This window comes from Excalfactoria chinensis, chromosome 11, assembly GCF_039878825.1.
Source record: "Excalfactoria chinensis isolate bCotChi1 chromosome 11, bCotChi1.hap2, whole genome shotgun sequence".
Classification (NCBI taxonomy): Eukaryota; Metazoa; Chordata; class Aves; order Galliformes; family Phasianidae; genus Excalfactoria; species Excalfactoria chinensis.
In genome coordinates this window covers 7,355,957-7,379,920 of record NC_092835.1, presented here as the reverse complement: position 1 = coordinate 7,379,920, position 23,964 = coordinate 7,355,957, and the positions used below count along the sequence as shown (strand labels likewise).

General features: G+C 37.4%; 1 protein-coding gene across 6 annotated transcripts in view; it reads left to right on the top strand.

Moving 5' to 3' along the window:
* CDH11 (cadherin 11) overlaps positions 1 to 23,964 on the top strand; it is a 76,989-nt gene that overhangs the window by 32,283 nt on the left and 20,742 nt on the right. For 4 of the 6 annotated variants that reach the window (XM_072346115.1, XM_072346114.1, XM_072346116.1 and 1 more), the window contains one exon: positions 5,957 to 6,087. The exons of 1 other annotated variant lie outside the window; for it this stretch is intronic. The gene's annotated coding sequence lies outside the window, so the exon portion shown is untranslated. Of the gene's footprint in view, positions 1 to 5,956; positions 6,088 to 15,269; positions 15,400 to 23,964 lie in introns of those variants that run through there. One more of the 6 variants, XM_072346119.1, reaches the window with a different exon arrangement.

Here is a 23,964-nt window from a genome sequence, read left to right as displayed (position 1 = left end):
GGAAGCCTACACAAACTGTTTCTCTGCTACGTAATTTGGCTTTGGACACATGAGATTTGGACTTCATTCTGCAGCTTGTCATTGTTCTGAAAAGCATTAGTACATGTATGTTCTCATAAGAGACAAGCATAGGTATTCTGCTTTTTAGCTTGCTAATTTTCAGCCATCGTTTGTGGCCTTCCCATCTTGCAGAACTCAGGACAGCTGGCTGCTTTTCAGGCCATGTCCAGAGGCAGTTGGGCTTGTGGTTCTCTGCTTGTGGCACTGCGACCTGCTGGATGTCAGCCAGCACCTCAGCAGTGTGGGGAAGGGTTCACCAAGGGCAAACATATTGGTAGAGAGTAGAATGTAAAGTCAGAATAATTCATGAGAAGGAGAAATAGACTGCTTACCTGCTTTGAACTGAACCTTGTCTTCCTGGGAGACAGCTCTTGAGTTTTGTACTTTACTTGCAAGTCCAGCATTACTGCAGGGTGTCCTTGTTGGATGACAAGCTCCTCTCCTTCTGGATGGAGGGAGAGCTTGGGACAACTGTTTAGTTCATATGTATGAAATATGTTTTCTAGCCCTGTTTTATGACAGACGTCTTATTCAAATAATGGGTTGAATGCTTAGCTCCTCTGGACTCAGTTCTGTGCTGTAAAATACAAATATTAACACTTTCCTACCTCAGAACTAGACCTCTGAATTGTTCAAATACTGTTGGTATTGGTGTTGGAAATTAGTAAGAGAGACGATATATGCTTCCCCACTGCTATTCCTCAGTATGGGGTTTAGACTCTAAGGATGCATGCATGCAGCTGCACAAACACCCCCAGTCCCTGAAATGTGGTTAGTCATCAAAGTCATTGGCGCTCACCTGCCAGCAGAACCTGTAACAGTCTGTCTTATAAATACATACACAGGCAATGTGAGATTGTCTTTTTATTCTTCCTCATGCAATGTTAGCCCTTTGTTTTATTCTCTGACCCTTAAATTTGTCTGTCTTTCAGCAGAACATTGTAAGCCCTTGGAGCATTCACGTCCATGCAGAGCACTTGGTTGTACTGCAAATATCAGCTATTAACATTGATGAAGTGACAGCTTTAATTATCTAATGCAACTTTGAAGCTGGTGCTGCTTTCAGTGGTGGAGTTGGACTAGATGACCTCCAGAGGTCCCTTCCCACCTGAAGTACTCTAGGATGCTAGATTGGTTGTGGCACGTGGGGATTCACGTTACTGCGCTTAGCTGCTTGCAGTAAATGGAAAAAGATAGATTCTCTGGGAAGGTGGTTTGGAGCATAAGCCTATTTAGATGCTAAAATAATAGCTTACAGGAGCAATTTATACATAGCCAAGGACGCTACCCTCCTAGTCAAGGTACCCATATATATATTCTTTAACAGGGTTAAATGCTGGTTTGTCACTAAGAGACTTAAACAGAGGCTGCTGGCTATATCAAAATGAACTGTGGTTGTGTGGCATGTAGGAGAAATAACAGTGAAGCTGGAAACAGTTTTTTGTTTAAAACTTAAAGATTAAATGGACAGACTTATTTCTGAATTGTGACTTGAACAGTGATCGGAATAACAGTGTAAGATGATGCATGTTCAAGGGGAGGAGGGGAGGTTTGGTGTTGCATAGGTTAGAACAGCGAGCATTAAAAAAGGGCATATGAGAAGTTAAGTTTAAATTCGCTGTTAAGCCAGAACTTAAGTATTCTAAAGATATAGGCATAATTATTCACAGAGGGGAGAGGGTGAGAGAAGAATGGCAAAGCTCTGCACCCAAACAGAGCTCCTCAGCTGGCATGTCGGAGGCCTGAATTCAGGCCTCCTTCCTCTGATTTTTGTACAGATTACTATGTTTTTCATAGGTGAAATGCTTTATAGTGTGCTTTTGTTCACATCTAGAAATGGCTCAAAGGTTAAGTGCTGTGTGCTAGGGTCACTCTGCAAATTCATGGGACAGCCATGGGAAGGCTCACATCTTCCTGAATCTTGTGTTCTGTCATCTTGTGGTTGTAAGCTTAAATCTCTGCCATTTTCAGCTGAAGTGATGTTAAAACCTTTGTTGTATTTTAACAGTATTGATGTTTTTTATGGTAGACATTCTGAGTGGTTAATTTTTCCTACTTGAATATCTGTTTAGTGTGTAGGTTAGAAGTACCTGTATGTTTTTGGGCAAGTTACAATTTGACACAGCAACTCAGTCCATTTCCTGTCCTGGGCAAATCATTGTTTCCATATTAGTTTCATATAAATAATTTATGATCAATATTTCAGCCAGGAAGTTTCAGCTGCTCTGCGTTCTGAGTCAGCCATTCAGATTACTGTAGCACTTTGGATATGGTCAGTATTGACTGGATGAACAATCAATGCTTTAGACTGATAGGTTTTTTTTTTCCCTAATAACCACAAATGGTGGAAAATGTTTTTCCATCAGCACTTTCCCACTGAATTGAATCAAATAACTTCATGTGAATGTCTGCTGCGGTGGAATTCTGAATATGTCAGAAATGCTTTTTTTAAGTTGCAAATTTGCTTCTCTGGAATGTTTTATTGTCTCCCATTCACTTTTATGAGAGCTGCCAGAATTTTCATTGAACATGTTGGGGAAAAAAAGAAAGGCTGCAGTAATGTGGCCACAATTTCGTTTCAGAAATGGTTCCCTTTGTCTCCCTCGGTAACAAGCACCAAAACAGCTGTGGTTATAAACCCACCGTTTTCATCTTTTCCTGATTGTAAGTATTCTGTCTCCATTTCAGCGAGCTCCCAGATATGTCCCCACGTTTATTTCTGTAATTGCTCATCTGGAAGTACTTAACTTTAAAAGCACGCTGGACAGGATTTTGCTTCAACCTGATCTAAAACTTTCCTGTTAGTGAGTGCTGTGTGCCCCAGGCACTTCTACAGTGACTGATGTGTGCTCCGTGCCATTCCCTGCAATCAGGAAAAGGGAAAACGAGGAGAGGACTGGTTGGGGTTGTTTAGGGTTTCCTTGATTTAAATCTCATATTTCACATGCTTCTTGATTGTATTAGTTCATTCATTTTGCCAAACAGACCACAAAGCTGTGAATATTTATTTAGTTCTGTTCCTAATAGTTCTTCTAATAGGGAATTAGTTTGGTACAATGAAAGACATTTGTAAATGAAGCAGATAAGCCCTTTGGCAGACAAGGAGTGTTTTGTTCAACACAAGAATTCTATTGTCCACTGCTTTAGTTGTCAAGTGCCTGGGGAGCCCAGGATTTATGATGCTGTTACAATGGCCCTTTCAGTGCAAAGTCTAAGAAGCTGTGAGATTCCGTTCCTCTGCTTTTCAGACTCTCAAATCTTTTTATCATGCAAGGACAATGCAGGATTCAGCTGCCTCTTAGGCCACAGGACTGCCCATTTAACATCATGCATTGTGAAATAATTACCATAGTGACAATGGCTTTGGGTTTTTTTTTTTCCCCCCTCCTTCACCAGCAACGTTTCCGAAATTGTTCAAGTTGTCACTTTGTATAAAACGACACTGAAGACATGGCTTATTTTTCCCCAAAAAATCTTGTTAGGAGATTCGATTTCAAATGCCACTGTGTCAAATCTGTTTGGAGCATTACAACTGTTTAATGGCTGTTTTTCTAAGGTTTTATTTTAAGAGTTATAACAAGACTTTGAAACAGTCTCCTGTAAATACAGCAGTTGTTTTGGCTTTTCTCCTTTTGTAAAGGTTATGGAGTCTGTGTTACTGAAGTTCAAATATAGTAGGAAATAAGAAAATAATATACAGAAAAGGCAGTGATATCTGATTCCTGTGTATTAAAATTAATCAACTAAACTACTTCTTGTGCTATATTAATGATGGGAATCATTCAGCAGTCTTAAGTCCCACCTCTCTTGAAGACTGATATCTCTCCTTGCCTGATGCTAGTATGAAGATTTATGTGCTTCAAATAATGATCAGTACTACAAAAAAAATATTGATTTGTAACCTCAGATGTCTGTTTAAATGCAGCGTAGCTTGAAAATGGAGCTTTTATTTGACAGTTCAGTTATTACGCATGTAAGCGCTTCAGTGTCTCACACTCAGGTATTCATACAGGAAAAACTTAATGCAGCAGGTCAGACTGAAGAGTAGTCATATCTATTACCAACTGCATTTTAAAAGCAAAAGCAGATCTTGGGGGGAAAAAAAAACAATTAAGACCGTGGAGATATGTAAAAAGGTATTTTGAGAAATACATATCTCAGCAACTTCAGTTATTGTCAGCATGAGGAAGCCTTGAACTGCAAAGTCATTTGCAAATATATGATCTGTAAAGATAAGGAGGAAATGATCAAAAGAAGAAAGTTCATTCAGTTGTATTCTTTCACACAGACAAATTATGAATAGGTTCAAAAGGTCCTTTCTGGAGACAAAAGAAAAGATGAATTTGGTTCCAGAATTAACATATTTAAAATGCTGTATGTGCTTTATAGTGTATTACATAAATGTGTGTTGAGTATTTTCATAAAGCACGTGCTTTGTATATTGGCAGCTGTCATCACAGAGAACATCCCTTATTTCTTGGAGCTTATCAGCAGACTTCCCTATCTTGGAATGATTTGTTTGGACATAGATTACAAATAAAGACAGAGTGAATATATCTGCAGTCACAGCTGACAATAGAATCCACGTGGTTTTATGTCTCCCTTTGGTGGATTATGTGTGAAGTATGTTTAAGTGTAATATTGCAGTATTTGATATGTAACATTCAGAAAATGCCTGTTAATGTCTCCTGAACTTTGAAATTTACCAACTCTGCTGCTGAACTATTCATCACCAGTAAAACCTGACTGCTTTAATGGGGGTGAAAGGGAGTGAAACATTGAGGACTGATACAGAAGAGGTAGCATTAGAAGTTTATACTGCAAAAAATTACTGACTTGGATGTACATACAATTGTTTTTAAATGGTGAAAACAGAAATTGCAGAGGCTATTTTGCAGAATTTCCTCGTAAACTTTATCACTGATGAAGGCTGAAAGCCCTGGGTAACCCAGCCTGACTTCCTTGTCTGAAATGGATCTTAGTTAAAGGGTTAATTTAATTCTCGTTAGTACTCCCAAGGTATCAAGTGAGAATCACAAGTGTGGTATTTACATCGGTACATAACAGCAGGTCATAACAGAGTATTTCTCTGGCTTTTAGTCACATTAACTGTATTTTTTACCTGTGAGGGAACCTATTGTTGGAAACATACAGAATGATGACTGTGTGCTACTCTGAAACTGTCAGCATTCTGAACTTCTTTGTTGAAATGCAGAGGATGCACTTTGCCTAGTGAGTGATAAAGAATCCAGTTTATTTTTCTTCATGTGCCTTTTGTATAGAATATCTCAATGCACTATCCCTGTTAGGAAAGAATGCTGACTACTGAAACTGATGAACTTCTTACAGAGTCATCTCTTAATCAGTTTCTTTTTCAAATGTCTTATCCTATTCCTGACTGTAGCACCAGTTCAACTCAACAAAACAAATCCACTCCCTTCTTTCTTATAATGATAATAATACTAATTTTCTAATATGCCTTTAGAGCACTTGCAAGTGTTCAAAGCACATCAGATTGGCTATTGGTATCTGCAGCTGTTCCTATTTCTTTTCACCACAGCATGCCTTATATTGGATAATGTTCCTCAAACAGATTTTTCCATAGATGTGTTTTCTTTTTCTTTCTTTTTTAATTATTATATATATATATATATGACAAAAACGACATAAAGGCATACTGAGATGGCCTCCAGCATTTCAGTGATGGGAATGTTCTTATAATAGTCTGTTAAGATAAAAGCTATTTATTAATTCTGATCTTTATGTGTAAAGATTATTGAATTACTGTTCTTTAAACTCTCTTTGGGCTGCTGGGGTAGTTTGTAGGTTCGACTTTAATTTTATTACAGTACTGACAATGCCTTGGATTTCAAATGAAGTTTTTCATTCTTTGCAGCCGGAGCTGAAGCACGGGATAAGTGGCAGCAGAAAGCTTTCATCTGCATTGTCTTCAGTGTATCATTAAGTGGCGTTTCAAATGTGTGGAATATGCTACATAAATTGGCAACGTGTTTCCAGTGGGTGAAAGTAAGTAGCACATCCAATTGTGTGATCTTCTGAATAACAAGTCGGATATGCTTATCTCCTCTCTTCTCTCCAGCCTACAATGCTTGTGCAATACAGGGAGTACAGGGAGAATTTTTGCTGTGACTAATCTCTTGCTTGTTAGGAGCTGTCAGCTACTGTATCTCATACAGTTTCACAGAGTTCATCCATTGGTCTCGAGTTCAGGACAGCTGATGTAGGACATGGAGTGTCCTCCTGTTCCTTTAAAGCATGACTTGATAATTGCATTTTTGGAATTACACTTATTTAATTTCTGGTTTGGAACTTCAGAGAACCTCTTGAAAACTCACAGCAATGTAGCAACGAAGAACAGAAATGCAATACATTTTCTAATATGTAGGTTTATTTTCATCAGTGGAAAAAGATTCATGCTTTTCTTATCAGTGAGTAATTCCATACTTGGTTTATTTCTCTGATATTTTGTGCAATATCTATCAGCTTAATAGAACTGTTCAAACATGGCTTAGAAGGATTTGGGTGTGACTTAAGCTTCAGAGAAGGTGGCTGCAGAAAGTGTGGAGATGAGGCAGTACTGGAAACCCCGAACCTTAAAGTAGTGATATTTGCTGCTTTTATTGCCTTAGATTTTTCATACCCTCTGTGACTTTCAGTTTTGCTATTGTTGAATCCTCTTCAGATGTGAGAACTGTCCACCTACAGAAATATCCACGCTTTTTTAAAATTAACAGAGGAATGGAGCAAATGTAATAGGTTACAAATGCATAAATGCTACCATTTTTACATTCAAAAGCATAATCCCATCTGAATTGTGTTGGATAAGGATTACAAAGGCAGGATATGAAAGCGCTTTGTCTAGCTGACTCATTCACAGTTTTTATGTTCAGTGCACTCAAGTTCTGCTTGACAGAAGTTTCATTTCAGTAGAAATGTCCTTGTATGGTGATTATTTCATTTCTGGCAGTCGAATCTGCTGTATAGCTCATCATCCTTGTAAGCAGCTATATAGATGTGTGTAAATGGTTTCTACCAACTTGTTAAGGTATCAGGATGTATTTGACAGTGACACATACAACATTCAATTTGCTTTAGCTGGGAAATGTGTGAGCTCCTTTGCTTCTTCATTAGGAATGTGAGATGATGTCCTGTCATTTGCTGAGCACAAGGTCCAAAATTTGCAGGCAATGGTCTGTTCATTTGCAGATGCAGTTTTTCAATTGAATGAAATTAAAAATGATTTGGTTGGATGAAAGACTTCCAAACTAGGCTTCAAGTTCATCCACAAGCATCAAAAAGACACAGTAAACATATCTTAATTGGTTGTGCTTTCTGTTTCATTGAGTCTCCCCTCTGTGCACAACTATGTGTGTGTTTCCTCATTCTTATTTCTTCAGTTCATCCCTTCTGTCACTTTTCTTATGATTTGGTTCAGGCCTTGTTTTACACTTCTTTGTCTTGACTTCAGAGCTTCACTTCCAAGCAGATTTAACAAATGAATTGACTGTGAAGAAAATCTTAAAGGAAAACCCTCCGCTGTCATTAGTATATGAAGTAACTGGATTTAACCAACTGAGTCTCACGTTGAGGTTGTGGGGTTTCTTTCCTGCCTTATCTGACAAAATGTTGTGTCTATTTTTGTAGACTTTTTTACATTTCGGAGCTCAAACAAATCATTTCTGAAAGCAAGCTTCCTGCAGAGTGACTGTAGGATGTTCCCTTTAGTTGGAGTGTGAAGTGGCTCCTTACACAAAAGAGGAGGAATAAGCAGCTTTTGTTGATTATCATGTAAACCTGGGCATCCATATTGCTTCTTAAATTCTCTTCTCTACTTTTGAAGAATCTTTCTTTCTTAAATTGTTTCCAGCTGTGCCTGTTCAGGAATGCAAATTTCCTGTTACAGTATCCAGATAATCAAATGGTTTACAAGCTAAATATTCATGTTTAACTATTGTTAATTGAACAAAGAATGACAGTACAGAGGCAAAGGCATTTCTGAGCTCCTCTGGAGCTGTGACATAGACTTGGCTGCTCAGTCATACAAAAGATACCCAGCAGTTCCCTTAAGTGGGAATATCCTGACTAGAGATTTCCTTCCTGTGCTGCATGAGATGTGCATACTGAAGTTCTAAAGAGACTGAGAGTAGGCATGACTGATGAGCTTCTTCTTAATTATATTTGTCTGATAAAAATTTTGTCTGAATGGTCAATTCATGGGGTCAATCCATTATACTTAGGCAGTATTCCTTTCTGAGAGTATAAACCTTTTGTTGTATAGAATGGAAAACTAAGGTTCACTTGCTGGATTTATAAATTCAGTGTTGTACTGTTTTTAAATTGCCATTTTTCAGATAAAACATCCTTTTCCTTATTAGTTTTTAATTCTCTCATAGTAAACCTGACTGTAATAGGAAAAATACAGTGTTTCTGGTGTACAAGGTAGATCTTGGAAGCAAATTGCTCTCTTGCTTTGTTTGTGCATAAATGCTGTGTGGAAATTAGAATAATTTTCAGTTGTGTAGAATTGCCCTGTCTTATTACTGTGCTAGCATGTTTAATGAAGCCTCTATACCAGAAAATATTACATCTCCAATTGTCTGCTTTAACCTGCATTACAAGTCACTTTATTTCTATACAAGTAGCCATTTCTATAAGTTTTAAGACCTGAATTTTTGAAATTTTAGCCCACAAAAGCACAACACAGAGCAAACACTTAGAGGATCTGGAGGTTTCACGTTAAGCTTTAGGTATTACAAGTCTGAATGAAATAGGCTCATATATGAAGGCAGAATCTTTGATTTTAGTGGGATGACGCTCCAAAGTACATCAGATCCAAAGGTTTTTCTTAAAGTATAGCCTGAGAGTCAAAATGTCGAGAACAATTTGTTTGTGTCAGTCTCATTGCACACATTCAGTGTAATGAGCTGGACTCTGAATTTGTTACCTCTGCTCTGTCGATGCTCTTGAAGACTTGCTTGAGCTTATTTCCAAGTGCCTTAGGAACTATTGTTAGAACAGCGTAAGATGTATATCCTGGTCACACAGATAACAGAGGAATCATTATTTTGTTGCAAATCACCATGCCTTCTGAAAGAACTGAAACTCCGGTCGTGTTGACAAAAAAAAATTGTTTCTGTTGAATTGCTGAAAATAATGCACTGTCAAACACCCATCTCTGCTTTTTCCCAGCCTTCTGGGAAATCCTAGCCTTGTGTGGACTACGGTGTGCTCTGCCCTGTGCACTGGAGCACTTTTGCTGGGCTGTGTTGCAGGAAACTGAAGGCTCCCATGAGGCAAGGGATTTTTTTTCTTAGTGAAGGAGTGATTGCACTACACAAATTGCAGGCTGGCTGTAGGAGAAGAAAAAGGATGGAAAGGCTCAGACCTTGGCTAAAAAACTCACCACAAGTCCAAGACTCCGTGAGTCAAAACAACTTGAAGTATTCTGGTATTAGCTGTGCAATAAAATTAATTTGACAAAGTTTAAGTAGTTACTTTAAAGGTGGGAAGTGTGAACCAACAACAACTAACTCAACATTTCTCAGGAAAAATATGGACAGAAATCTTCAATTTGCTGCTGTGATGAACTCTTTATATGTTTGCTGAGAAAAACTGATGTTGGCTTTAACTATAAGCGTTCTTTACAGTTCTTCTCTTATTACTGCTATTACTGTTATTACTCTTAGGAAAGCCATAACAGTAGAAAGAATATAGAGGACCAGAATATTTAAACAAAAGGAAGAACTAAATTATGTCTTGCACACATTTTATAAATAGAAAGACTACTGTGTATTTAGCCATTCCAGGTTTCATACACTACAAAAAACTGTCTTCAGTTTTACTTAGAAGATTGTTTGCTGTCTCAAACATGATTATAGGGTTTGCACCATAAACCATGATGAGATTTGTTAATTTAGTTATCTTGGAATGGTTAACCAAACCGATGGCTGCAGTGTTATAGTTGAAGAAAAACTTAGAAATGGCTTCAGTATCTCTCAGGAGTACTTGCTAATGTAGCCACACAAATGTATGCTGTTTATGTGGCTTTACTAATTTGAATAAACACTAATAAAGTCATACAAGTTGCAATTGCTAGAATCTAATGTAATGCATAGGATTTTCCCACTTTATTTCTGACAACCTGCATTTGCAACCATTCAGTTACTTTATTTTAAAATGGCTTTTCAATTATATTCTAGTGCTGTAGGGGAAAGCCTTCTGACAAAGGTATGACATAAACCATTTATACTGCAGTTCCATCATAGTTCCCATAGCTAAACTAGACCGGACAGTTCATTAAAAAGAAAAATTAATAGTACAAGGTTGCAGGGAAACAATAACAGATTATGACTGGCCTGTGGCAGCCTACTGAATTCATGCAGTGGAATAAAAATGATTCCCCTGTCTCATAAATGAAGGTTTGTTCCAAGGTTTTAGGCTAAGTCTATACTTCTATTCCTTCACAGGAGGGGTAAAAAAAGCAATGCAGTTTCCTGTCTGTAAAAGCAATACTTTGTAATTCCTGCTGAATGTTAACATGCACAATGTTGACATAGAAAGTACATATTTTATTGTTCTTTGAATGCATAATAAGGTACATAATATGAAAAAGAACACAGAACACTAGAACACAGGAAAAAACAAAACACCACCACAAAACTCAGAGCTGGGCAGAGGCATCGAGGGCAAAATGAGGGCAGAATCATGACTTTGTCCCATCCTTTTTTGTCTAAGGTAGTAAGTACTCCATACCAGTCTGAAACTGCTGTCTTCCTGCATGGTAAAACCCTCAGATTTGTAATCCAGTGGCATTTCTTTTAGGTCTATTGCAGCTGCCTGTGTGCCAGCATTTGTGATTTATCTCTTCCTTAAGGTTGTTCTTCAAGGTATAAGCAAGTGTTAATGGATTTTTTTTCTAGAAGTTGCTGCATATTTTCCTAATTTTGTGACTGGATTTTCTGTATAATTCTGGTATGCATGGCAAGTATGCAGGCTTGTATTTTATCATTGAAATATGACTTTTATTATAGCAATGCTATAAATTCCTGTCTTAGAAGATATTTTAAACAATATAGGCTCTGGGATACCTTAAATATTACTTTTGGCTAGTAGCCACAACCTTCTAATGAATTCAACAGAATAGCACAGAGGCCAGAAAATGAGAAATCTTACTCAATATAACATATGCAATCAAATTCAGGACTGACCCTCCAGAGTATTCTCCGGTTCTGTTTATGAACACCATCTCCTTTTTCAAACAGCTTAAAATACTGAAAAGTGATGGTTCTGGGATCTAATCTCATTGTGCTTTTACGAGCTTTTACTTGCTATTACAAGGGAAACTTGGATATTTGGCCTCTCATCTTCCCTTCCCTCCTCCTACAGTAGAAAAACAGATTATGTAACCTCAAATGTCTGGTTGCTGGTCATAGGCCTCCTGGCTATCTTGGCTAAGTTTCATGCTATAAGCTATATTTTGCTAAGGCTGCAACGAAGTAAAAATAGCCAACCAACCAAAAGACTCCATAGAAATCCCGAGCTGTTTTCAGACTTTCACTGCAGGCAACATGCATGAGCAGCAGTATGTTGTAGAGCAGACTATTGCTCTTGGTTTCCACGAACACTTAACACTCATTAATGATCTGTTTATTCCAAGATGGGTTACTAACTGCACATTTCATTACTGTCTTCTGTTTACATGTCCAAAGGTGCTGTTTTTGTCTTCTCTCCCTCTCTGCCCTGCATAAGGCACAGGAGAGAGCAGCCCCATCATAGGGAACAGTTTTTCAGTGAATCACAATGACTCACTCCAAAGCAAGTTCAACAAAGAATGTGTTGTGCTGCTTCAGAGTGAATGAAACCAGTGCCCAAGTGGCTACTGCTACTCTGCAGCTTGCAGGATAAACAATATTGTACAATACTTGTGTTTTCAAGGAACTCTGCTTAAAATGGAATTACCTTTTTTCTCCTTGTAGACTTTTAGCAATTTGATTTGTTTAAAAGGTACTTTTTTCTTAACAAAGATAAAGAAATTAAGTATTCAAGTGGGAAAACTTCTCAGCATAGAATAGAATGATAATGGCTATTTGAAAAAGAGCCAAAACCTCCTCTCCTGAACAGGGGTTGGTGTGCTGCTGGCCCAGGCATTATCTGGGTTAAACTTCTTCCCACATCCTGATAATTCCTTTCAGCACGGGCTGAGTTTTCTTGAGTTCAGTTCTTCAGTCCTTTGTGAAGATGAAACACTTCGCCTGTGAGCTGTAACTTCTGTGCTGTGCCCAGGTTACAGGGCTTGATTTCTCCATCAGTTTATTACGCTGCTACATGTGCAGCCTGTCTAGGCCTAAGGAACAATACTTACGTGCAAAGCTGAGAACATCTCACCTTTCTCTTTCTTTATGGCTAATAGACATTTAGAAAATATTCATATTACCATTTTTATTTTTGCATAGTCATGCATGGTATAGTTAGGTTTAGCTAGAGCTGTGTTTACAAATAATGTAGCATGATACAACTACCTGCATATAATCTTCATAATGAGTCCTGCCTGCTTCTAATATATATTTATCACTTGTTGGGTCTGTATCTGAGTTTACCTAATGAAGCTTAACCTAAAAGGGATCCTCAAAAATTGCACAAATAGCTTAAAAAATCACAGTATGTTTTATAAGGCAGTGTTTACTCTGACAGATGCTGCATTTGAACAAGGAATATGACTGTTCAGAAAGATCCCAGTTCTTGGATGAATCCCCAGATCCCGATTCTCCAGCTGGTGCCTGTCTGGTGCTCTGATCACCGGATTTTCAGGATGCTGTTTTAGGTTGTAGGTGAAGGTGACAAGTTGTTCCTTTTCATTTTTGATCTCTCTTGTGTTTATACTCAAAATATTGTTTTTGTTCTTCAAAGTGGCAAGAAAATACAGGTTTAGCATAGTAGGGAAACAGTACAGCCCTATTCCTGGATGCAATATTGTAAAATAGATAAAGGAACCAAAGGAATTCAAATACTAATCCATGTGGGTTAGTCTTACTCAACTTTATGCTGTTTACTGTAGAGATTTGAAGGAAAAAGAAGACATGGATGTTCGTTGTTATTCACTAAGGAAAGCAGTACCCCTGAAGTTTTACATATGCTTTTATAGTAGGAACTCCAGGTTTTATGCAATGTCAACAAAACCAGCAAATACCGTATTCAAATTTTTTGGGGTCTAATGTACCAGGCTAGACCAAAGAACAAGGCTGAAGTTTTAGCATTTGGTTTTAATGATTAAATCCATGGATGCAGCAGGTTGCTTGGCTGGTGTATGTCTAATTTCCACTTTGGAGAATCTTTAGCAATGTTTAAGAAATTTATTTTAATTAAAACAGAACCAAAACTCAACTTATGGTATGCTCAACACTGTAAACTAACAATTATATCTTGGCTTGCTAAGCAAGAGAAGGACACGTGAAACCATTGTTTCATATTTGAAAATTCACTGGAACTACGAAAGGCCCATTTCTTTGTCTAATTGAATACATAGAGGTTAGAGGTCTTTGAACTGTTGAGATACAATGCAGAGAACTTCTTCATGCTCTAAAAGCCATTATGTATTTCTGCTTACATGGAGAATGCTATTTTATACCATACACTTACGCATTAGTCTTAGGCTTTCAGTCACCTTCATATTGTCCACCACCTGCTCACTTCTAAGACAGTAATTTGGGCTTCTAGTTCACACCGTCTCTCTTGGGTTTAACGCGTGTGGTCTCTAAAAGCTTTCTATTGACTCATAACTTCCATTTCCTTTCTCTATATGTTCCCAGGACTGTCAGCAGTCAGTTTGTTTCTTACTTCAACTGTCAAGTAGAAATTTCCTTTTTTAAAAAAATGGAAAAGGTCCAGGGTTTGTAGGTATTCCGTCATTTTTCCAATAAATGAAGCAAGTACAAATGTTTTTAGAAAGATTATGTTTGGTGACAGACAATCTCATCTCTCTTTACCCTACCAGTTCCTTTCCCGAAAAAACATAAGAATTCCAAAAGCAATTTACTTAATTACCGTTATAGGAGACTTCAAAGGAAACTGGTTGGACTGAAATAGTAATATCACCCTGGCATCTTTCTGAAGATAACATTTTTGTACAAAATATGCTGAACATTAGGGTATGTTTAACAGGGGGGAAAAAAAAGTATTATTCCACCCTTTTGACTGAAGCCTTCAGACTTTCTTGTGTATACGTGTATGTCAGTTCTTCTTATTGGCCTCTTTAAATTCTTTCTCTTTTATCTGCCTAATATTAAAGTAATTACATCCAAAAATTATTTTGTTTTAAATCCAGCAATTCTAACAAATGTTAGGCTGTTTTCTCCTTTCTTTTTCACAAGCCTTTTTGTTATTAGCACTTCACTAGTCTCCATTAGAGAGAAAGTACTGTTATCAGTCTGGAATCCAAAGCTTTACTTGACTGGCCACACACACAAATGCTTTCCTACTGTCTTATTACTTTTTAAGGACACTGGCAGTCTAAGAATGGTAATCTAAGATGTAGATACACACCACAAATCCTGATTATTGCTCTGTTAGAATCAAGATTTACGCTCAGCATCGTATTACCAAAGCTTGTAATTCACTTCCAAAATATATATCTAATCATAGCTGACTCATCGTCTCAGCACAAATCTAATGAAAAAAGTGCTCATTTTTGCCAGTTTCCCATGACCAGCTTTCAGTGGGAAATCAGTTTCTGAAACTATGCTTATCATGCAAAAACAGTAGGTTTGAGATATTTGATGTATGCCTCTTCTCACAGGCCCCAACTACAGTAAGCTGCTGTTAAACAGCTCTTGTTAGTGGTATTTATTCAAAAGCATAAAAATGTTTTGTTGCAATCATCAGTAATTATAGGTTACAAAAAATTCCAATCCACAATCTCTGGGATGCATTAGTGTTTCGTGTGATCAGTTAGAAATATATAATTGAAGTGGTTTGCCATAGAACGAATTATGTTCATGCCAAATACACTGAATCATTTGCCTTTTTTTTTGTTGTTGTTGTTGTTAATATATCACTTCCATGAAAAACAAATTTTAATTGCAAGCTAGCAAGCCTGTCTTATTTTGAGTTATTTATAGGCTCAGCTTCTAACCTGTAGCACCTTAGCAGCTTATTGCCTTTTTTTTTTTTTTTCTCCTTAATAATACCGGGAATTATGTTTTAGTTCTTACAACCCTGGATTGTGTCACTTGGAGCACTGAAAATACTAATGGTTCCTCTGATTTATGCTGAAAGCAGAACATGATGCACAGGGAACCGAAGGGGAAGTTGTACCTAATGCAGGTATTATTTTGTTTCCGTGTATGTGCTGTTTGAAAGTAGAAATATTCTGTGCTGCCTATGAACAACAAGACATCTCAGAAAATAGTCACGAAAATGATGTTTTGAATTAGAATATTTTGATTTAATGGATTTAAAATTATTGGCTAAATTTGCAGTTTGGATTCTTTCTGCTTTAGAGTCTCATTTGGTACCTAAACAGTGATGGTCTCCTTTATTAGAGCTTTTGACACTGCGTTCAGAATGGGTTTGAATATTCTGTTGTTATTGCCCCATGCTGTTGTGTTAGAATAGTCTCTTCAAAATCCCTGTCTATGAAAAAAATAATTCTTTATTGAGTTGTTCATTACAAATATCTCAAAGTAACTCTTTATGGAAAAAAAAATTTGCTCTACACTGGTGCAGTTATGCAAACGGTCAGAGAGGAACTTACACGTGTGCCTGGCTGAAGGACGTGAATCCTTCCCTCCAAGTAAGCTAAGAAGGAAAATTTGATTAGAAATTTAGCTCTCACATTTCTTTCTTTATCAAATGTATTTGAAAATGAAAGAGACTCCAGGTAATTCGTTAACTTGTCAAGTTTTATAAAGATAAGAGTTACAGAGAATCTAATTACTTGAGCCTCTCTAAATGAGAGTCACTCTGCTTGCTAGACATAAAACTGCTGTCTTTTCAAGGTGGTTTACATGTGCTTCTGAAGTGGTGATCTTTCCTCAGAAGCTTCCCTACTTGAGGGAGGTCACATTGAAGGGGAACACGGGGGATCAAGTAGTCTAGGAGAATTATATTCAAAGTGGCAAAACATTTTACAAGAAGGAAGCTTTCTGCAGTGAACAAACTGATTAAAGATAAAGATTCAGCGGAATAACGTATTCCCCATTCAGATATCTTGCAGAATCTGAATGCACTTGCTTCCACATCAGTGTGGGGTATGTAAAAGCTGTGCAATACCCACTTTGGGTGGCTGGTTTCACCACTTAGCAGGACTTTTACCAGAATAATCAAAATGCTTTGGCACTATGAAATGTACTGTAGATAAAGCCATTCTGCAGCTTTCATGTTCCTTAGTATTGACTTTTGTTATATAAAGACCACAGAACATGTTATAGTAGTCTGGCATTTCAACAGCAGTGCTGAAGCTGCCTCCAAATAAAGCTGTAAGTACAACACTACAGGTTCAGTTTAGGTTTCCAATTGTTTGGGGATTCTTAGCCCTTCAGTTTGAGGTTGGTAGAACAGAAGATAAATTAATAATTCACTGGAATTCGTGTTGCCTTGGTTTGTTTGCTGGATAGGTTTGCCTGTAGTCATTAGTTTTTGATAGTTTCCTGGTTATCATCCTTTGATCTTGAATTTCTGTCTTATTTTTATTATACGTAAAAAGATTTAGTCACAACACAAGTGTTATTTACAAGTTCATAGAGAAAAAATATTAAGGGTTGGCTTGTCATGTGAGGACGGTATCAGTAGTTGCAAGTAAGGTGAAATTAGATGTCATTATTTCTTCCTTGTGGTGTTTTTTATAACCACTTCCATAAACAGGGAACTATGCTGAAACTAGTGTGGATGTGAACTACAGCTATACCGGGTGTTGAGTGTACAGGAAATTAAGAGAATTCCCATTTTAACTGAGATGCACAAGAATGTAATTACTATTAAAAATAAACTCTACCAAGAGCTCAGTCATTACTTCAAATGACTCTATCAATCACAGTGTTCTTTAATATAAATACCTTTCGTACGCTGGTTGTTTTCCTGTAGGGTTTATGCTTAAAAGCAGACAGTCTCTGTCACATTTATCTTAAGTTGATCTCCCCAGGGCAGCAAGTAAACGTAAAACTCTGTTTACAGCCATTTTTCATTTCCCAAACCTTTTAATATCACTTTCTCAGGCTTATTTCTATGTCATTCGCTTTGTAATGTACTAAGCTGTCTTCCTACTTTCTTCTGCTTTGTATGAGGAACACCAAATGGCAATTTCACTGTTCTTGAATGAGCACAAATTAAATCAAGTCTGGTGAAAATACTTTCCTTCCACGATGATTGCAGAGGTAGATACTGAAGGGTATATCACATCATCAAGAAGTTATTTTTCTTCCTCTTTCCTGCAAAATGATTTCTGTTTTCAAAGAACCATCATTTTGTGGTTCTTTGCCTGTGGTTTTCTAATACTGAGTCTCAAAGCTGCTATAGAAAAATATGGCTACATTTCAGAAACTATTCTTTTGGAGCAGCTGGGGATTATTGGCTTTAAATATTTTAGTAATCCAATACAGTGCTATAAAACATAATTTAAAATTGCAAAGGATTAAGATTCTTTTGCATTGGATTCTTCAGAATTCAGAATAGGATTCTACAAAGCTTACTTAGCATTTTTAAGGTAACTTTTATTGCTAAAGATGAAAATCACCAGTTCTGTTAAGATGTTATTAATATATTTAGAACATGCAAATCTTACTATAGAGGAATTGTGGCTGTTTGCAAACCATATAGAAAATTATATATAAGACTACCTCTGCAAAACTACAAGCTTGGGTTATAATCTGTTATGTCTGCACCATGCTCCCGTGCAAGACAGTGGAATATGAACAGGGCAGGTGTGGGGGTTTCCATTATTCACCAGAATACCTTGCAGATTTTTTTCCAAAATGCCTCTAAAGATGAAAAATTTCCCTTTTTGGATTACTTTTGCCTCATAACACCAGTTCTGGTTCATGAACAACACAGAAGACTTTATATCAATTTGCATTCAGATGCGGGTTATTTGCTGTTTGCTCCAGTGAGACCTGAAATAAACTTCAACACAAAGAGAGATTCAGTCCCTCCATAGGGCTCACAGGGAGTCAGTTGCTGGGGAGAAATGAGATTTCCCACGTACATACATAGCATGAAAATCTTTTACTGTATCAGAGATCAGAGCTTTTGTCTCTTAAACAAAACGTTTTGCATTAGACTACTGGATTCTGACTTTCAACATTAGACCCTAATTGATAATTATATATATGACTAATCTCATGGGATTAGTCATATTCATGAAATCAGATTGCTGGGTTAGGAGGCCTTTTATTTTTCATTTTCTTATTTAATATGTGATAAGTAAGGAAAATTATTCTAGTGCTGCTTAGAGGAGGAACTCTTGATGTATGGATGGAGCTCTATGTCTCACAACTGCCGGGGGGTTGTGGAAGCAAATATCCATCTGCTGATGGGATTACATTTAAAGCAGACCTTGCAAATGATGATATGCTTGTGTTCCACCAGGCATACTCTGGCTTCAGTGGAAAATGGCAGTAAACCTTATTGTAATCTTGTCTGGATGCAGGGTATCTAGATCTCATAGGAAGAGACTGGCATCTCTCAAGACTGAAAGACTTGCTTTCCTAACTGGCTTTTCCATATGTGTCATGCAGACTAGATGTGCTGTGTAGCAGATCTGATACTTTGCATAATATTATTTCAAGTAAATAAAATGTTTTCTTCTTTCTAGCACATTTTATTTACAGTGAGTTCATCTGAGCTAAAAGAAGTACTCAGCAATTGGTCTGATAATGTTACAGCTTACAATCAAAAATTGATAGGATTAAGTTAAATGAGGAGGTTATTGATTCTCAGTATTTTAGCTTATTTCATAATCAAAAGATACTGGACTAATGTTACTCCTCTGTGTACCATTTTCTTGAAAGGAGTCAAGAAGGGAAACAAAGCTCTGTTTAATTGTTAAATGGGAAAAAAAAGTTAATTGAAACCAAATATTAGGCTGTCAAGATTTATGAGACCTGATAGTAGCTTTCTGCAGCAAGAACTGACTTGAGTCAAAAATATTTTCTAATTAATTGTGTGGATTTCTTGAAATTACTTAAGATCGGGAATTGGAATGCAGCAGTTTACAAGGGGATAAAAAATACATGGCATATTGAAATTCTGTATCTGTGCATTCACTCTGCTACACATACAAGTATACATTCAGCAGTGCATGTGAATATGAGACAGATACATGCTGGCAAACAGAGCTAATCCACATCCCCTCAATTCATGTGTTTTATTAAAAACTCCTAAAGTAGTTAAATCGTGCTATGCCCCAAAGATTAACCAGCATGGGCTCAGTGGGACTCAACTGATTATTTGATCTGGAAATGTGATTCACACATTCAAGGAAGAAAGAGTAATCGTTTCAGTGAAACTATAGATGGTGAGCTCCAAGTCTGCTCAGAAAGTTGTGTCCCAAACAGAATGAAGTGTCCAGGTTCTTGCTGACTTTGCTACACCTGGATGCATAGAGGCAAGAGCCTTGTGCAGTTGGGCGTTGCTCAGCCACAGCAGGTCCCTCCAGGTCCCTCTGTGCAGTGGGAAGCAGGGGCTCAGCCAGCTGTGCTCTGTCCTTCTGTCCAGACCTCAGGCATTCTGAGAACTACAGAACTAAGAGGATCCAATATTTATTCCGTCATTAAAAAACTATTAATTTATTCATCGGACGATAAAATTGTTTTAAAATGAATCATTCATCTTTTGAGCTAATTCTAATTGCAGTTCAAACCTCATCTGGACTGAGAGTTTGTTCTATTTACTTGAAACTCTTGCAAAACATTTCAGAACACAATCATCCGTTATTATATTGCTTCACTGTGCTCTTGTCTGCTTTCTGCCAAGCATAGTCCTGAGAACAATTGATATTTTAATGTATCGTCCAGAAGTTACAGCCTAGTCAAATCAGAAAAAATTGTTTAGTCTATTGTAAATTGGCATATGATCACTTAATAGCACACAGGAAGTCAGCGTGAATGTTTGGGATTATTTTAGCTATAAATATAAAGAAAAAAAAATTAAAAATTGGCTAGACTTCACTTCCGCAACTGATCTTGTCATTAAACCAGTCATTGCTGGCTCCTTATTTTTGTCTATTAGTCATCTATAAACAGTCATTCAAATTTGTGTGTGAAGTTTTGCAGAGCGGACTGGCTTTTTGAATTAACCTTAGAGCTACCACTACTTCTCCACTGTGCCGTGCTGCATTTGAGTCCCTGCGTTCTGTGGTCTCAGTGCAAGGATGCAGAAAGATGCTGGAGTTGCTGCCCTGGGGAGCAGGCAATACTCTGCTTCTCCTCTGCGCCACAGTCTGTGTATATTGTTCTGTTATTTTTCAGTTTTATGATGGATGAATACTTAATTAGTTGAATAGCTTACTTCTATTCAGAGTAATGATGGATTCTATTTTCTAGTGTCAGAAAAACAGAATTCTTTTGCAAGGAATCACTGAACCAATTGAGTTGGAGGAAAACCTATCAAGGTCATCTGATCCAACTCCCCTGCAGTGAACAGGGACACCCACAGCTCCATCAAGTGCTCAGAGCATGGTCCAGTGAATGTCTGCAGTGATGGGGCTTCTACCAGCTCTCTGGGCAACCTGTGGCAGTGCTGCCTCACCAGCTTTATAGTAAAAAAACTTCTTCCTTATATGAAATCCAAATCTCCCCTCTTATGATAAAATTGAAACTTGTTAACTTTACATTTCCAAAACTAATTAACAACTATAAATAAAAACCAGAGCTATTATCCGCATAGCTACAAGTGCTTATTCTACCAACTGTTTAGGGAGAAGTATTTCATTTGCATGCAAACACTACGAGTGAAGTTATTCAGGATGTGGACCAGATACTGTTTTACTGTTTCTCATTCCTGCATACCTTGGTTGATCAAGCCATGTGAGTAGCATTTTGGAGTCTCATTGTGTTCATGCGTGCTTCTGATGTGATTTCATCTTGTGTTCTGGCTAATGCTTCCTTTATCCCTCACAATTTTCAGTACCAGAATTGTGAATACAAGTTTGTCTGTAACTAAAATCTGTTAATGGAATTCTGCCTGTTGTGAAAAACTGTACCTTAGTTCAAACATGGTGTCCATTCTTGCTTTTAAGGAAGTCGGAAGCAGGATTGGATTTGTACAGATTTCTATGGAAAACGTAGGATTTCAAAACTACATGTTGTGCAATTCTGAACAAGAACGAAAACGATCAGGATGTTGCAGTTTGGTCAGATGCCTACTGAGATTCAGCTTGCTATACTAAGGAGTATAGTCTGTATGTTCCATGCTTTGCTGGTGGTGAGGTATTTGTCCCTCAGTGGTGTCCATGGGAGAAAAGGAAATGCTTTATAATCTGTTTAGCTCTTTTTCTTTATTTTCTGCTTGCATAAATGGGAAACTATTAGTGCTCAGCAGCTGAGTTACATTAAAATATTTGTAAGGCCTTGAATAGAATGTTTTGGTGGGGAAGAAAAGACAGCAACCTATTTCTTGTCAGTACTACTGCTTCACTTTTAATGTACTTTAGTTTACTTTAACTATAGCTTACAAGCATCTTGTGCACCTTACCTCTTAGGAAGAAAGCATTGTGCAGAAAGCCAGGCTGTGGCTGCTTGGAATTAAATAGTTCTACAGGCTTCAGTGGAGCTCTGTAGTTTTATTTTCTTCTCTGATGATGATAGGAGATGTGGGCCTTACTGCTGTGACGACTTCTGTTTAAGTGAACAGACAGACTACCTTCAGGCAGGGAGAAGGAGAGCGGTCAGAAGGCCTTCCAGCCTGCAGCTCATACTGTCACTGCAGCCTCTCTGGAGCAGAGCATTTCCCCTGGAGCTCAGCTGGTATTTCTAGCATGGAGCCCTTTCCCAATGTAACTCAAAACAGAAGCAATTGCCATACACATAGTGCTTATTTATTTACTTATTTAGCCTAGATACTGTTCAGATACAATCTGAAGACATGTAACCTTGTTGCTCCCTTCCTGTATGTATAAGAAGAGAATAAAAACAAAAGGTAGGAAGCAATCTCTGCTTTAAATCCACATTAGTAAATTAAGCATGGGTGTGTGATTAATGTTTTGTTTCCAGTACTTCATACTTGAAGAGCTGATAATAAGCCGGATTTGTGTCAGCTTGGCTCTTCCATTATTGTTAAGCATCTTTACAAAGTGCTTACTGATTTACATAATGGTACTGAGAAGTTTGGGAATAATGGCCACATGCGTTTACTTATTTTCATTGTTGAGATCATGATGAAATGTTAATGAAGAATAATTATCAGAGAGTTTAATTTTCAAACACTTCCAAAATCTATTAATGTGAGCAGTTTACTTAGCATTTCATAGCAGCGGGTTATAGAATGCACAGCTGTTTGGGTGTGCCTTCCTACCTCACTTCTCTTTGGAGCATCTAGGCCCTGTTTAACATCCCAGGAGCGCAAGCACTCACAGCTGCTGCACTCCAAGTGCTATGCAAACTCACTACAGCAAGCATACTTGTGCATGACAGGTAGGTTTGATTTGATTTATTTATTTATTATTAGCAAAAGTGGGGAAAAACAGAATTGACTATCATAGAAAGCTACTATAATAATTAGTGTTGAAAGGCTTCTCATACTCAAGCCAGTTCTAAAACAGGTTAAATATTAGTTTTTAAGTTCTTTACGTCCTACCTTATTTTTACCTCTTAGCAAAACAGAGACAGAAAATAAACTCTAAAGGTACAAGCCTGCCTAATGTTCCGAGGTTCACAGACACATGCTATATCACTGCTATTGAATTTTACAATCATGTTTCTGACCAAAATAATAGAGATGGTTTTCTTTTCCATCTTTCTCATACTGCTATGAGTCATCTGTGATGTGGCATCGTGAAACAATAGTGAACAATGAAATGCAGACACCAAATGCTATCCTTAATAAATAAGAAAGAAAACCATAGAAACTCCTCCCTTGCTGCCAGATTATGTTCACATTGAAATGTGTGAGTTTCATTTAGTTCACCATGCTGGTGTCATTATGGCACTGTAACTGACATTAGAGCAGTTTCCAATAAAGTAATATTTGAGGAAATAAAATCCAACTGTTAAATTCCTTACTTAAGAATTCCTTCTTTATAAAACTATTTCCCAGTGCTGGGTGTTTGCCAAGGGATGTATATGGGAGGACATTGACTGCTCAGAACTTAAAACGTTTCCCAAGATGAGTGGGTTGATTACTAGTGAGATATTTATCTGTTGCTGGAGTTATAGGTTGTGATACAGGCTGAAGCTTCTCCCTATATTCGTATTTCCTTTGCTACAAATACCATCTTCTTTTATTTCTCATGAAAAATGATTCTGTTTTGAAGAAGTTGGTAGCATATATTTATACATATGCCTGTGTGAATATAAAATTCAGTGTTTCATAGTGTCTTGCAGCAAAATAAAGTGACTTATGCTGAAACATGAAACAAAGCATTCTAGTGACCTAGTAAAAACTGGCTGCTTTGTATGGATTGAAAGAAAATATGTTGGAAAACCCAGTGGTAAATCAAAGCAGCCTTTAAGATGGATTGCTTGCTGATGGAGGCGTAGACCTTAGTTGAGGTTTCACTGTATTATGCAATTTCTGCTTGAAATGCTAATTCTGACCTTGTGTTTTAAAAATTATTAGAAAGTAAAAGAACAATGTAATTCTGGTAATTTAAAGCATGGGGAAAGCAGAAGTAAATAACCACATCAATTGCTATATTAGCAAAGGCATTGATCATTACCAGAACAAAGACAGAAGAAT